The sequence below is a fragment of the Mustela lutreola genome, chromosome 7 (assembly GCF_030435805.1).
Source record: "Mustela lutreola isolate mMusLut2 chromosome 7, mMusLut2.pri, whole genome shotgun sequence".
NCBI lineage: Eukaryota > Metazoa > Chordata > Mammalia > Carnivora > Mustelidae > Mustela > Mustela lutreola.
In genome coordinates, this window is record NC_081296.1 from 148,887,655 (window position 1) to 148,900,499 (window position 12,845).

The 12,845-nt window shown below is 57.1% G+C and overlaps 1 long non-coding RNA gene across 1 annotated transcript; it reads left to right on the forward strand.

Moving 5' to 3' along the window:
* Nucleotides 1-2,776: 2,776 nt before the first annotated feature.
* LOC131836990 (uncharacterized) lies at nt 2,777-12,156 on the forward strand. The gene is made up of 5 exons (XR_009355869.1): nt 2,777-2,901; nt 5,468-5,571; nt 5,789-6,552; nt 8,269-8,382; nt 12,119-12,156. It is a non-coding gene; the product is annotated as an uncharacterized LOC131836990 (long non-coding RNA).
* Nucleotides 12,157-12,845: the final 689 nt, after the last annotated feature.

The following is a 12,845-nucleotide window of genomic DNA, read 5'->3' on the forward strand; positions in this document are numbered from 1 at the left end:
TCAGTAGAGATGAGTTTACAGCAGTGTTTTCTTTCTCTCTCTGCCTTTTTTTTCCTATCTTTTTCTTTCTTTCTTTCTTTCTTTTAGGAAGCCAGGAGGATAAACATGTTGCCATGGTGTTCTGTTTAAAATAAAATACAATGGAAAGAAAAGCAGAATGATGAAGTAGCCACATGGACTGCAGGATACACCTGATACTAATTACTGTCATGCAGAATGTTCTGGAAGGCATTTGACTCGCCTGATGTATACATTCAAATCAAGCAAAGCAGGACTGGAAGGCTCCTTGGGGACCATCTTGTCCAACTCTTTCCTTTTTCCAGATGAGGAAATAGGGGCCCAGGGAGAGGCCTGGACCTCAGCCTCCCAGTTAGGAGGGAGCAAAGCGGGATTCAACCCCCCCTTCCCCCCCCCCCCCACCCCGCGCTTTTGTCGGAAACACATAATTTCCAGGGTCCTTTACCTTTGCTTGTCAGTAAGACCCTGAAAAAGAGGAGTGGGCTTTACTGTTAAACTCTTGAGCACGGGGCTTTGGGGCTTTGGAGCCAGGGAGCCCAGAAAAAAAAAAAAAAAAAAAAAAAAAAAAAAAAAAAAGAGAGAAGAAAAAACAAGAAAAAAACCCAGAGAGGCTGATTGTGCTGGGAGGCCCAACTTTCCTCCTGGGCGCCAGGCCCCGAGAAGAGATGCGCATGGACGTCTGGAGTTTCTCCTTCCTGGGCCTCCCGGGGGCACCCAACCCAGGCCGGGGGCTCCTCCCAGAGCATCAGCTCCGGTCCTTTTGGGGCTGCAAGGCTGACGCCAGGAGGCACTGTCTCTAGGGCGGCCTCCAGGGGCCCTGAATGCGTGGCTACTGACGCTCTCTGGTGGCCGCCTGGGCTCCCACGCAGGCCTCCCACGCGTGGAGGGCGAGAGGGAGCCCCCGTGACAAAGCGCACCCCTCGCCTCTGCCCCCGAGAGGCTAGCAACCGGGCCTGCCGGCGTCTGATTGGCTGCGCAGGCCTGACGACAGGGGCTCCTGGACGCTGATTGGTCCCGGGCCGCTCCGGCTGTTTCCTAGCTATTAATACTGAGGCTAATAAACGTTCTCCTGTTGACAAGGATGCTCGGAGCCATGATTTTTTGAAGCTTTCTTGACGTCTGCGGCTGGTGCAGGCCTTTCTGTCTCGCGAGTTTTGGCGGGGGACGCTAGTCTCTGGGACTCCTGGCGCGCTCCGCAGGCTGTAAATTGGGTGTTCTCCCCCACCCCAACATTATCTGACCCTTTAGGGTTGGCACCCCGCGATGCCCCTAAAGCCCGCTCTGTCTTCGTCTCCCCAGCGGCGCAACCGGTCACCTATAAACGAGCCCCCCGCCCAAGGCTCGGGGTCTTCCGTGACCTGGGGGTCCACTTCCACCTCCCTTACGGATAGCTCCGTCCCTTCTTTTCAGCCCCGGAGTCTCCTGTGTGTGTGAAAGCCACCGCGCAGGACCGCTGGGCACGGCGGGGGGCGGAGGGGGGTCGCTCTGAAGCTGCCCTGAGACCCCCCCCCGCCCCCCGCCAAGTAGTGCGGGGACCGAGCTGTTCTAACTTGATAGTCCCCGCAGGCCCCTCTGCCTTCCCCTTCGGGACCCATCGCTCATTCTCACCCCTCTTCTGTCACTAGGCGCTTCATCCTTGCCCTCCCGGCTGCCACCCACCTGTCACCCTAAGATAGATCCCCAGTCCCTTTCAACAGCATTTTGACCTTTTCGAGAGGACATTTGATTGACGGCCCTGCCCGCTTTGCCACTCGGTGCCCGGCAGAGCTGCTGAAGGCACCACCTGTTACGGATTAAATCTCATGTGCCAAGTCCCGGAGCACGAGGCCGTGCAGCTATGCTCGGCCGCAACATGTGTCGCTGCCTGTTTTCCCGGGGCGGCACGGGGAGGGGGGCTGGCTTTTCAAAGTGTCCGTGCGGGGGAAATCACCTCGATTTTGGGGGGTACCCCACGCGCCTCCACGTGGGACACCATCTTCCTCGAAAAGTACTTTCCCTAGAGGGACACGGCTCATGTCTGAATTATTACTACGACCCCGGTTTGAGGGGGGTTACCCCCTTGTCAACATGTAGGAAACGGACCCCCTGGCAGAGGAAGGGACATTGCCAGGTTCTTGTGCACAGGTTGTAAGCGGCAAAGCCCGGGACTCAAAACCCGTTTTTTTTTTTTTTTTTTTTTTTTTTTTCCCTCCCTGACTCGGAGATGCAAGGCTGTGCCGAGTCTTCCATGTCAAAGATAACCAATCAGAAATGGACGGGTGGGCTAGAAGGGGGTGACAGCCGCCACTTACATGTGGGTACTGGTTCTCCTGCTCGGGGCGTTTTATTTTCCGGGACAATAAGCAGAAAGCATCATTTTCCTTTCCCTAAGCCGCATCCTCTGGTTAGAGGTTCCGAAATAGTCAGGTGTGTGATGTGCCGCCCCCGGCGCCCCAGCTTTACCCTCGGCCCGCCTGAGGAAAACCACCCCTTGTCCCATTCTCCCAGCAAATCGTGCAGCCAGAGATCGCCGTGCTCGGCGAGCGGGGCTCGGGTAGGGCAAAAAGCACCAGCGAACACAGGGTGTTGGTCATGGCGGCGAGGGGCACTGCGGCAGATTTTTTTTTCCTCCCTTCTTTGCTGCAATCTGGGTGCGGCTAGAGCAATTTGTCATAGAATCTGGGGGGCTCATTTTTCCGGCCAATCACTTTTGGAGAAATGAGCGCATTGCAGCAGAATGCGCTGACGTCAGAGACCACCCCTTCTGCGCCTCCATATAAACCCCACCCAGCCAGCCCCTAGCGCAGACGGCGGAGAGCGGAGATGGAGCGCGCCTTGGCCCGCTGGCCTCGGCTGCAGCTCCTCGGGAGAACCGGGGCGCCCACGCGAGAATCTCCCCACCTGGTGAGTGGTTGGCCATCCTTGCCTGGAAGGATGTGCAAATCGAAGACGACACCCCTTCGAGGTTGGGCTCTGTCCTCCTGGACATGCCGATGACAGACGCCGGGGACCTTCTCTCGAAGGCGGCCACCTCGCCTGGTCCCCGAGTGTCGGCGGTGAAAATTCTGTCAGGCAGAAAGATCTCGAGGCACATTTTCCTGGGGGGGAGAATCAGGGCCCTTTTCTCGTCCAGACCCTCAGCGTGAGAGTGGGCGGGGTGGTAGGGGTTTAGATGAAGCCCAGGGGACGAATCCGGTCAGATCCCCGTTAGAAGCCAGTGTACCGCAGTCACCGGGGTCCAAAACCCCGAATTTCTGTGCTCGAAGGCACCTTTAGGTTCCCGGTTGGTGGGAGATATGGCGGCGGGTGCATTATGCATGCCCCCGAGTCGGGGGGGAAGAGCACCTAAAAAGAAGAGTCTCCCAGGTAGATGCCCCCCCAATTTTTGGCCAGGTTCTTGGTGGCCCGTAGGCGTGAGGGGTGCAGGTTCCCGTCCGCAAGGGATTGCGGATCCAAATACCCAGGTTTCGTGCAGAGCAGACTCCAGTCAAAATTTAGAGTAAAATAGCTAACTGTTAATCATCTGGTTTCCCCCGATCAGTCACTTTATTAGTGGAAAGATATGGCGCCCAAGTGCAGACCCATCAGAAGCCCCCTAGGACCAGTTCCGTAGAGAAGGGCGGCTGGGGGGTAGGTCAAGTCACTGGGGGCACTGGCAGAATAGCAGAGTGGTGGGTTGGGGTGCAGAGAAGGCCGTGTCCTTGGGGCTGGGGGAGGCTAATCTAGAGGGAAGAGAGAAATACAGAAAAGGGGGCGTGTTGGGGTTGTCCAGGCGCTGGCAGTTGGGAAATGGGGGCCGGGGGTCGTTTTAGCATTGCATGATGGTCGTTACAAGATTCTGACATGTTGCGGGATTTTGAGTTTTGATAAAGTCGTCTTTTGCCGTTTCCTTTGTCCCTGTCAAGCCCCCCCACGCCGCCCCCTCCCCACTCTGGGCCGGCGGGCTCGGGCGGGGGGGGGCGCCGCGAGCGGGTTGCTACGTGGCAGGTTTCTGGAAGGTTCTCTTGTTGGCCGCCAGAGGGCGCTGGTGGCACTGCGGAATTTTGGGGGGCGGGGTGGCGAGGGGAGGTGGCCTTTGTTCTTCTGCTGGAGGGGGTCGAGCGCGGAACTTACTGGAGAATTCTGGATTCGTTTACCTGAGGGGGAAATGTTTTAAGATCCCGGGGTTCCCTGGGCAGCCGCTGGAGCGTTGGCGCCGGGCGGAGAGGGCGTGATTCGCGCGGGCTGTGTGACTTAGGGGGTCGTGGAAGAGCGTGGACGCAGATGAGTTGATCTTAGCGGGCTTTGGTTTTGGGGGTCTTACCAAGAGGATGTGGCGCATTTGAGCAAGACGAAGGGGGCGTCAGGTTGTGGAGTAGGTGTCGTCGCGCGGTCTTGAGGTTCTTGCTGTGGCGAGCTGAGATTGCGGGGGGGGGGGTCGGTGGCGCTCTGGACGGTTTTAGGTGGGTTTGGCTGCCTGCGTATTATTTTTTAGCGATAGTATTTTGTATCATGTGTCCAGAAGCCCCGCGAATGAGTGAAAACGGTGTGTCGAGAACTGGGTCTTTATAATCTTAATTAATTTATGTTTAATTGGACTTCCCGAAGGTCGGAGCCAAGATTTCTGTGTTTTCACTTAATAAAAGTGGAATCGTGTTGTGGAAAGATCTTTGGCGAGTGCCTTCTCCGTCGCCTTACGTGTCTCTGATGCAGGGTGACCCCCCCCCACAGTTGGGGTGCCGAAGGGCCCCTGGACGTGTGTTGGGGGGGCGCTGATCGATGTCCACAGGTGGATTCTGGCATGCGATGGCGGGTGTAGTGTTTCGAGGACATAGTGGCCCTGCGCGATGTGCTGGTGGGGGCTGTGGCCTCCCCCACCCCAGCCCCAGACCTGTTGGGCGCCCCCCCCCCCCCGTTCTGTGCCAGCTGTGCCCCTGGCAGCTGTGGGCCCGGCGCTGCGGGGGCGCGGGAGGCTCTGCTGCGCGCGCGCGCCGCAGGTGGCTGCGCTCCTGAGTCCTGGTGCGGGCCGCGCGCCCCCTAGCGGTCTGTGCCTGCAAATGGCTCGCGGCCCGCTAGACCTGGCTCCAGGTTGCGCATGCGCACACTGCTAACACTTGCGCTCTGTCAATCAAGTCTTCCTTACCCCCTCCCACTTCTCTCCCTCCTCCCCTTTTCAGTTCTTTCCTTTCTACCCCTCCCATTTCTCCTCTGCCTCCTCCCCTCTGCTTTTCCTCCTCCCTCTTTTCCCCTCCCCTCCCCTCCCCTCCTCCTTTCTCCCTCCTCCCCCCTCCGCCCCCCTCCTCCCCCTCCCTTTCCTTCTCCTTCCATTCCCCTCCCTCTTCCCTCCTAACTCCTCCCTCCTCCTGCCCCCTCTTTCCCACTGCTCCCTCCCTCTCCCTCCGACTGCCCCCTCCCTCTCTCTGCTGTTCCTGTGCTGACCGTTAGAGGTCATCAAGATGGTTTCTAATCCGGCCCCCTTCCCGTGCCTTAGGGTCTCTTCAGGGATGACATCACCTGTTCACCTCCTTGTCTTCAAGGACCACCTCCCGAAGCTACGCTGCTGCCACGGTGCTCGCTGATCACCTCCCCCTGATGGTACCTCGGCCCCCCTTTGGGGAAGTGTAGAACTCCACCTGCCGGGCAGAATCCCCACCCCTGCCGCCCTCCGGGCACCACCCCCAGACCCATTAGCAACTAAAAGACCATTTTAAATGTTAACTGATTAGTTTTAGTTATAATTAATTTATTTAAATTTAATTACTACATAGACTTGGGCTTTTCAGTGGGGCCTCTAACCTTTGATCAATTGCAGAGGCCACTAGGAGCTCGGACCCCTGGATGGCACCAGCGTACAAAGCAGCCACTGGCAGAGACCACCCCCCCATGCCCACACCACCAGGACGAGGATGACTGAGGATGAAGAGGACCAGAACCGACCAGCTAGTTCTTCCCTCTTGGCCGAATGTTTAAACCAATGCCCTAGTGAGGGGGCATTGGTCATTAACCCCTGACCTTTGCTATGCTTATGCCTTGATGCTATGAATACTTTTCTATAAGTCTTTACTTGTGTTCACTTGCCAGCGACCTGGAGTGTTTCCCTCCCCAAGGAGTTGTCAGTCTTTCTCCGATGACAACCCCCTTGTTGCCTGTATGATGTCCTGAATGGAAGGATCCCTTTGGGAACTTCTCAGGAGGGGGACCTGGGCCAAGGGCTCGACCAGCATCTCACTGGCAATTCCAAGGCCCAGGGTGGGCTTCTGGAATGAGCATGTGCCCTGACGCCTGGCTACCGAACTGCCAAGGGCCTCCCCGCCTCTCCCCACCTCTTCTCAGATCTCCCTGTTCTTTCTGGGGAGTGGGGACAAGAAGAGCAGCCTCCCAGGGTTGTTGTGAGTATTGAATGATACAAAACCACCGCAGGCAGGGCTGGGCATAGAGGAGGCGGTCAGCAAATGTCTGTTGAAGAGTTGGGTAGGTCGGTCCCTTCCCAGCCCTGTCACTTTCGCCTCATGCTTCTCGTTTATTCTCCCGCAGCGCTCCAGGCAGCCCCTGTCCGCGGGGCTCTCCTTGAAGCAGGTAGGGGTCCACCGAGATGGGCATTGGGCAGACCTGAGTAGGACCATGAACCTCCCATGTGGTCATGTCCAGAGCACTTTCTACGTTCTATGAGTGTCTTATTTCCGTGTCGTACACACACATGAATGAAGCAGCCACATTTACAGATGAGAACGGGTTTGACATTGATTGGAGGGATTTTAAAAGAGTCCGGGTGGGGGGTTAGGGGTGGGGTGGGGGAAGAAGAGGGGTTAGGAGAAGCAAGTGCCCCCTCCCACAGCACAGGACACGCTCACATTCACAGCAGGGACACTGAGGCTGGAGGAGTGTAAGTGTTCGGTCACATTGTTGGCAAGAGAAGGGGTCAGAGTTGGACCCTGGGTGCCCTTGCGGCCACCCCTTACCTCCCCTGGGCCCAGAGTTGTACTAAGAGCCTTTTGATTTCCAATCAGGCATTTGACAGTGGGATAGCCTGTTTGAAATCCCAGCTGTCAAGCATGGTCTGGGGAGGGTGGGGGGTGGGGGGCATCTGGGTGGCCCTGTGCGGTGCCATGTGCTGGTTCCACCTCTCAATGACTGGTGTGACCTTAAACAAGTCACTTAACTTCTCCAAGCCCCAGTCCCTTTCATGGCTAAATGGGGATTTAAGGGAAAAAAAAAAAAAAGCACCCGCATTTATCTACCCCACAGGGCGCTTTTGAAGACCAAGTGATGTAACCACCGTGAAAGTGCTTTGTAAATAGCTGTGGAAATTGCTAGATACTTAACTCCCAGCGTTAGGGCCTGCCCAACCCCATTCTCCCTCAGTAATAACGGCACCCAGTAGGTGCTGCGTGTGTTTGCGCTCAATAAATAAATTCCAGAGTAAATAAAAGCAGAATTAATTGAACAAACATTTTCTGGAACGCCGACAGTATGCCCAGCACCCCAGGCCTGGTATGTGATCCAAAGACGATGAAAACAGGCTCCTGGAAGCTAATTGGGGTCCTCCTTCGACCCGCACTTTCTTTCGTCCCCTTTTAAGCCAACCAGTTTTGTCCGGACAAGACAAAAACAACTCAGGCGCTTTAGAGAAGCCCGGCTCCATGGAGACAATAGCTCCCGGGCATCTAAAAGGGCCTGATTGGATTATGTGGCAAATAGAAGGTGGAAGGGTGACTTGGAAGGTGACAAATGAAGTGGGCGGAGAGCTGCTTTGAGTTAATCCAGGCTATTAGGAGGGAACCTTTTGTCTTCCAGGGGCTGCCGGGAGCTTTTACCACTGGTTTTTACATCCTTAATGTAAGGACGCATAATTTATGGTCAGTGAAAACCCAGGCCCCGTGAGGTTTGAGTGGGCCTAACGATTGCGCGTCCTGCTCCCAATGAGTGAACATTATGGCCCCCTTTGTGGTACGCAAAGGCCTTTTGATAACCACGATTCATTTGAACCTCACAACTCCCTGTCCCGACCCGGGGCTGGCCTGCCACCTCCAAGGGGAACAGAGGTCATCAAGGTGTTCTTCCAGGTTGGGGTCCTACGGCACATTTGCACCCCTGTCACCTCTTGGGTAGTGACGGAAGAGAGGTGTCCACGCCTTGGTCTCTCCTGTCTCAGGCCTACCTGTCTCTCCTGGCACTCACTAGTTCTTTTACTCTCAATTCCTAACTTTGCTCTCTCCACAGCCGGGAGCCTCCCAGGCCCCCTCACTGTCCCCCCTTTCCAGCCACTACAGCCTGTCTCTTTCCTTTTCGCAGCCAAGCTTCTCGAAAGACCTGTCTACACTTGCTGTCTTCCTTCCTCACCTCCAATTTCCTCTTCAACCCACTGCTTCCTGACTTGTTCTGCTCCGTCGAACGACCCTACCTCAGGTAATGACTTTTCTGTCACTTGACTCTGGACACGTTTCCAGCTCACGGACACATGGACACATTTTCATTTCTTGGCCTTCATGTGGCTTTTGGCTCTGGTTCCCTCCTAGGGGCCTCTACGCCTCACAGAATCACCTGCTCCTGGCTTCCCTCATTCTTAGCTTCTCCTTGGACCTGGGGTATCCACAGCTCTCCTGTCTGGGAGCCTGCCTCTTACCGTCTTGCAGGGTTCGAGGCCTGGCCGAACTGCCTGGTGTTGAGGCCTAGGGCTTAGTCAGTTCTTCCAAGCCACTTTTTTCTCAGTTCTGGAATAGCGTTACTACTCTTTACCTGGCGGGTCAGGTGGATGTGTCACAGGTAAGAACCAGACACTAGTCAAGGGACTTGAAATAAGGTCAATAAAATGTTCGTGAGAAAATTGGAGTCCCCGTCCGCTTTTCTGACAGGTTAAGTTCCCACGGGGCGAACCAAAGAGAGTAGAAAGACGTGGGCGGCGGCGGTGAGGTGGGGGAAGCGTAGCAGAGAAACAAAAAGTAAGAAAAGACACACTAGAGGCCCCCCAAAATGGGGAAGGGAACCTTAGAAAAAATACTGAACTTTACGAAAAACCCATCCAGTGAAAGGAAGGTTTCCTCTCGGGTCGGGTCTGGCTCAAAGAAAGTAAACAGGAAAAAAGGCTTTAAATTGATTATCCCAGTGACAAATCCCAGGAAGCTTTCAAATCAAATTGCCCCATTTTGGGTTTTTAACTCCTTCTATCAAGTTGAACCTCTTTAGGTCCCGCATCCTGGCTAAGCCCTCCCCCAGCTCCCCCCTCGCTGGTGATTAAGTCCCGAAGGTACGCGAGGCCTTTCAGGGATGAATGGCCCACAGAAAGCGCCCTCCCCGTCCCCCCCAGTGGTGGTTTTCTGTTTTATTCCACTTTCCGCCCTTTCCCCTTAATGAACGCAGGGCTAATCTTGGGCCTTGTCCAGGAAGAGACCGCGGACGTTAATGAGGTAGCTGCTGGATTCCAATATTCGTCTCATAAGGAGCTCCTCTTTGTCTGGGGAGGAAAAACACACTGGTTATCATAATGAGGTGAGCCGGCATCCGCAGGCAGGGCCGACCAGGGCTGAGGCCACGCTTCTAATTCTGGTGCTGGAGCCCGGGTTTCATGCGCTCCTCATTTAAGGCTTTGCCTCTGTCCCAGTCAGGGGTCCATTGAGCGGGGTTGAAAGTTGAAGGCCGCTTTGGGGAGCCCGCCGCAGATAGGACTGCTTTGCAGAAAGTTCCTTTGTTTGACCCTTACTACACACAGACGTCGCAGGGGTCCTGGCCCTCCGCGCCTGGTGGATTCATTGTCCGAGAAGCCCGGGAATGGAGGGGTGCATGTTTCCTACTAGAGCACGGCCCTGACTTGTTTCAGGACTCACGGATCATGAAAGACTCCTAATCTACCTGTAGGACCCATAGAATTTTCCCAAGGTTGACACTGACCTGGAAAGCGCCATCCTCCTCAAGAAATAGATGGATATTGGTGCCCCTCCCACCCCTCAGCCCCTGGCCTTGGAGTAGTGAGGCTCGGGGTTCACCTTTGCCTCCCACGTACTGCTGCACGTGAACTTCAGAGGCCCGGGGATTTGTCAGGATCACTCAGGGAGTCCAGTGCACAGAGGGGACATGACAACTCAGATCTGGCAGCAGAACCCACAGCCCCTGCTTTTACCTGCTTCATACCTCCTTCCCACATATGTCCTGTGCCCCAGTGGAAGGACCCCCACCAAGCTTCTGTCCTGATCTTTGAACTCCCCAGAGCCCATCGATATCTTTAGAGCAGGTATTCCCACCCCACTAAGTCTGAAAACTGCCTCTCTATGTCCGAAGTTCTGGGCTTTTCTCCCCCTAAGGCCGATCAAGATCAGATCACTCCCAGTTAAGCATCAGACTGAGCCAGACCTTCAGCCCGATGGAGAACTACAGGAGAAGGGAGGTGATGGGAGCGAGGGGAGGAGGCTCCCGGTGCTCTGTTGGCTAAAGGTTCTCTGGCATCACGGTCTAGAATTCGTGTGCTCTTTTTTTCAAATCCGCGAACCCTACTTGTCAAGCACCTGAACCACGTCCGAGGCTGTCCTAGGGACCCAGAGGTTGCCTGGGTGAGGGGGATTGGTGAGGCTGAGCACCTCTGAAAGTAGGGATCCTACCAAAACCGGCTGGTCTCAACATCCCTCCTTAAGTCCATCCTGGAGGCTCCGGACTTCTATGAAGAGGTGGCTTCCCCAGGTGGAGAAGCAGAGAATGCCTGAAGCCAGGAGACGCCCCCCCCCCCCCCCATCCTGAGTTTCGGTTTTTCTCCTTTTCCTGCTCACCTCTGGTGCCCACCGCCCTCTTCCTCCTCCCATCACCCATTTCCTGATTCGGTCCTCCGGGGGTGCCCTAGGCCAGCCCATTGCTTCCTCTGGGTGCCCCAGCCTCAGCTTGGCACTAAGTGGGGTTCAGTAAGAGTATGTGGGCTGTCTGTTTGGACAGGTGAGTCCGTGAAGGAACCGCCGTACTCGAGACGCTAGGCGGGAGTCTGGGAACCGAGGAGCGTCAGGCAAACGGGAGGAGGCTGGAATTCCGTTCCTCTGAGGGGGGCCTGGGTACCGCCCTGCCCCCAAGCCCCATTTGAGCCGGGCTTTGCTGGCCCTGCCCCTTCACTCACTCAGGCGTCCATCCCGTCATCCAACAGTTGATCCTTACTGAACGAGCCCATGGCCCGGCCCCGGCTCAGCCCCAGCGTCCCTTAGCGTGTCCCTTGATGGCCTCTGCCTCCCCAGGAGGGCTGGCCGGGGGGTTGCTTCTGCTGAGGGCGGCCTCGTGCCGCCGCAGGCGCCGGAGCAGCAGCCTCTGGCTCTGGAGAAGGCCGGCAGAGGGGCTTGGAGGGTAGGCCTGCCTTGGGCCACTTGGCCCTGGAGACCTTTCATTTAAGCTCTGGGGGACACTTGGAGGTGCCCATCTCCAGGGCTCTGCCCCCTCCTGCCCTCTCTGCCTCCCGGAGATCCCACCCCCCATCCCGTAGCTGAGTGCTGACGGCTGCCCTCGCCCCCCGCCCTACAGCTCAGGACTGATGCGGGGGCGCAGGAATTGCTGTGACGTGTGTGTGCCCCTCGGGCTCCGGCCCCCCGGGTCTCCCTCTTGAGTCGGGGTCTGTGACCCGGACCTCCCTATCCTGGGGCCAAATGCAGCCCCTGTGCACCAGGCGTTGGCTGGGAACCTCCAGGGAGCTCTGCAGGCTTGCCCTCTGCCCGGTTGCCTACGTGCTCTGCTCTGTCTTGGTGGCCACCTTGACCCACCGGTAGCTCTGCTTGCCACAGTCTGTTGCCTGGCGCGACCCGTCTGCCCCTTCTCTGCACCCAAATCACTGGGCTCCTGGTCCTCTGGGCCTCCGCTGTCCAGCCCTCTGCCTAGCTGGTTGGTTTCCTTTGCTGAGCCCACGCCTGTGGTTACCTGGTCTTGCCTGCTTCCTTGTCCGTCTCCTGCCTGCTTGCCTCTTGGCCTTCTATAGGGTGTAAATGCCCCTTCCCCAGGTTAAGGAGCCCCTTCCCCTGTGTGGCCAGAGAACCGGTCCCCAGGGTGCACGGGACAGGCCCCTGCCGCCACGCCACCTCCCGCAGCCGTCCTCAGATGCCTCCTCCCGTGGGGGTGGGGGGGGGTGGGGGTTCGAAGTGACCGTGGCTGCAGCCAGAACTCTGTCCTGCCCCTCCCCATCCCCCAGGCCCCTCGTCTCGTCCCACGGGGTGTTAGCCACAGCCGTGGGGGCTACCAACTGGGCCCGTCGCTTCTTCACCTCTTCGTGTCCCTGCTCATCTCCACGACCCGCCTCCTTCCACCGAAAACCATGCAGCAGGTGAGGCTTGGCTCACTGTGTGTGTGAGTGTGTGTGTAGCTCCTCTGAAGTGCCGGCCTTGTCATGACCTTGATCTCCTGCCTCTCCTGCAAGGTCAGCCCTGTCCCCGGCACACCGAAGACCCCGATGGAAGAGGCCAGAACAGCCCCCAGAGGACCGCCGCTCTGCACCAGGGAGCCCGCCGAGCTGCCTGTCGCCAGTCCCGTGCCTCTCCACTTGCACCCGCGTTGGGGTGAGTGTCTTGCTTTCTTGTGACACCAGAATTTCACTAGTTTCAGTTCACACATCTTGATTCTAGAAGAGACACATTTAGCCTGGGGAGTGGGCCACTACCAAGAACAAATCTTCTGCTCCACCGACCCTGCGGCCTGGCGGGGGTCTGCAAGCCGCCTGGAGCCTCTGGGACCGTGGCCACATGGAGCCGGCACATGTGGGGCCCACCCCGGGGCCGTGGCATGCTGTGGGCCGGGCACGGTAAGTGAGGGGTATCCACAACTCTGACCACGGGCCCCCAGGAACCTGCTCGGGCCAGGCACACAGTAGGTCCCCAGTGCAGCGTGGCTAAGCACAGGAAGGAATTAAAGTACGGTACAGG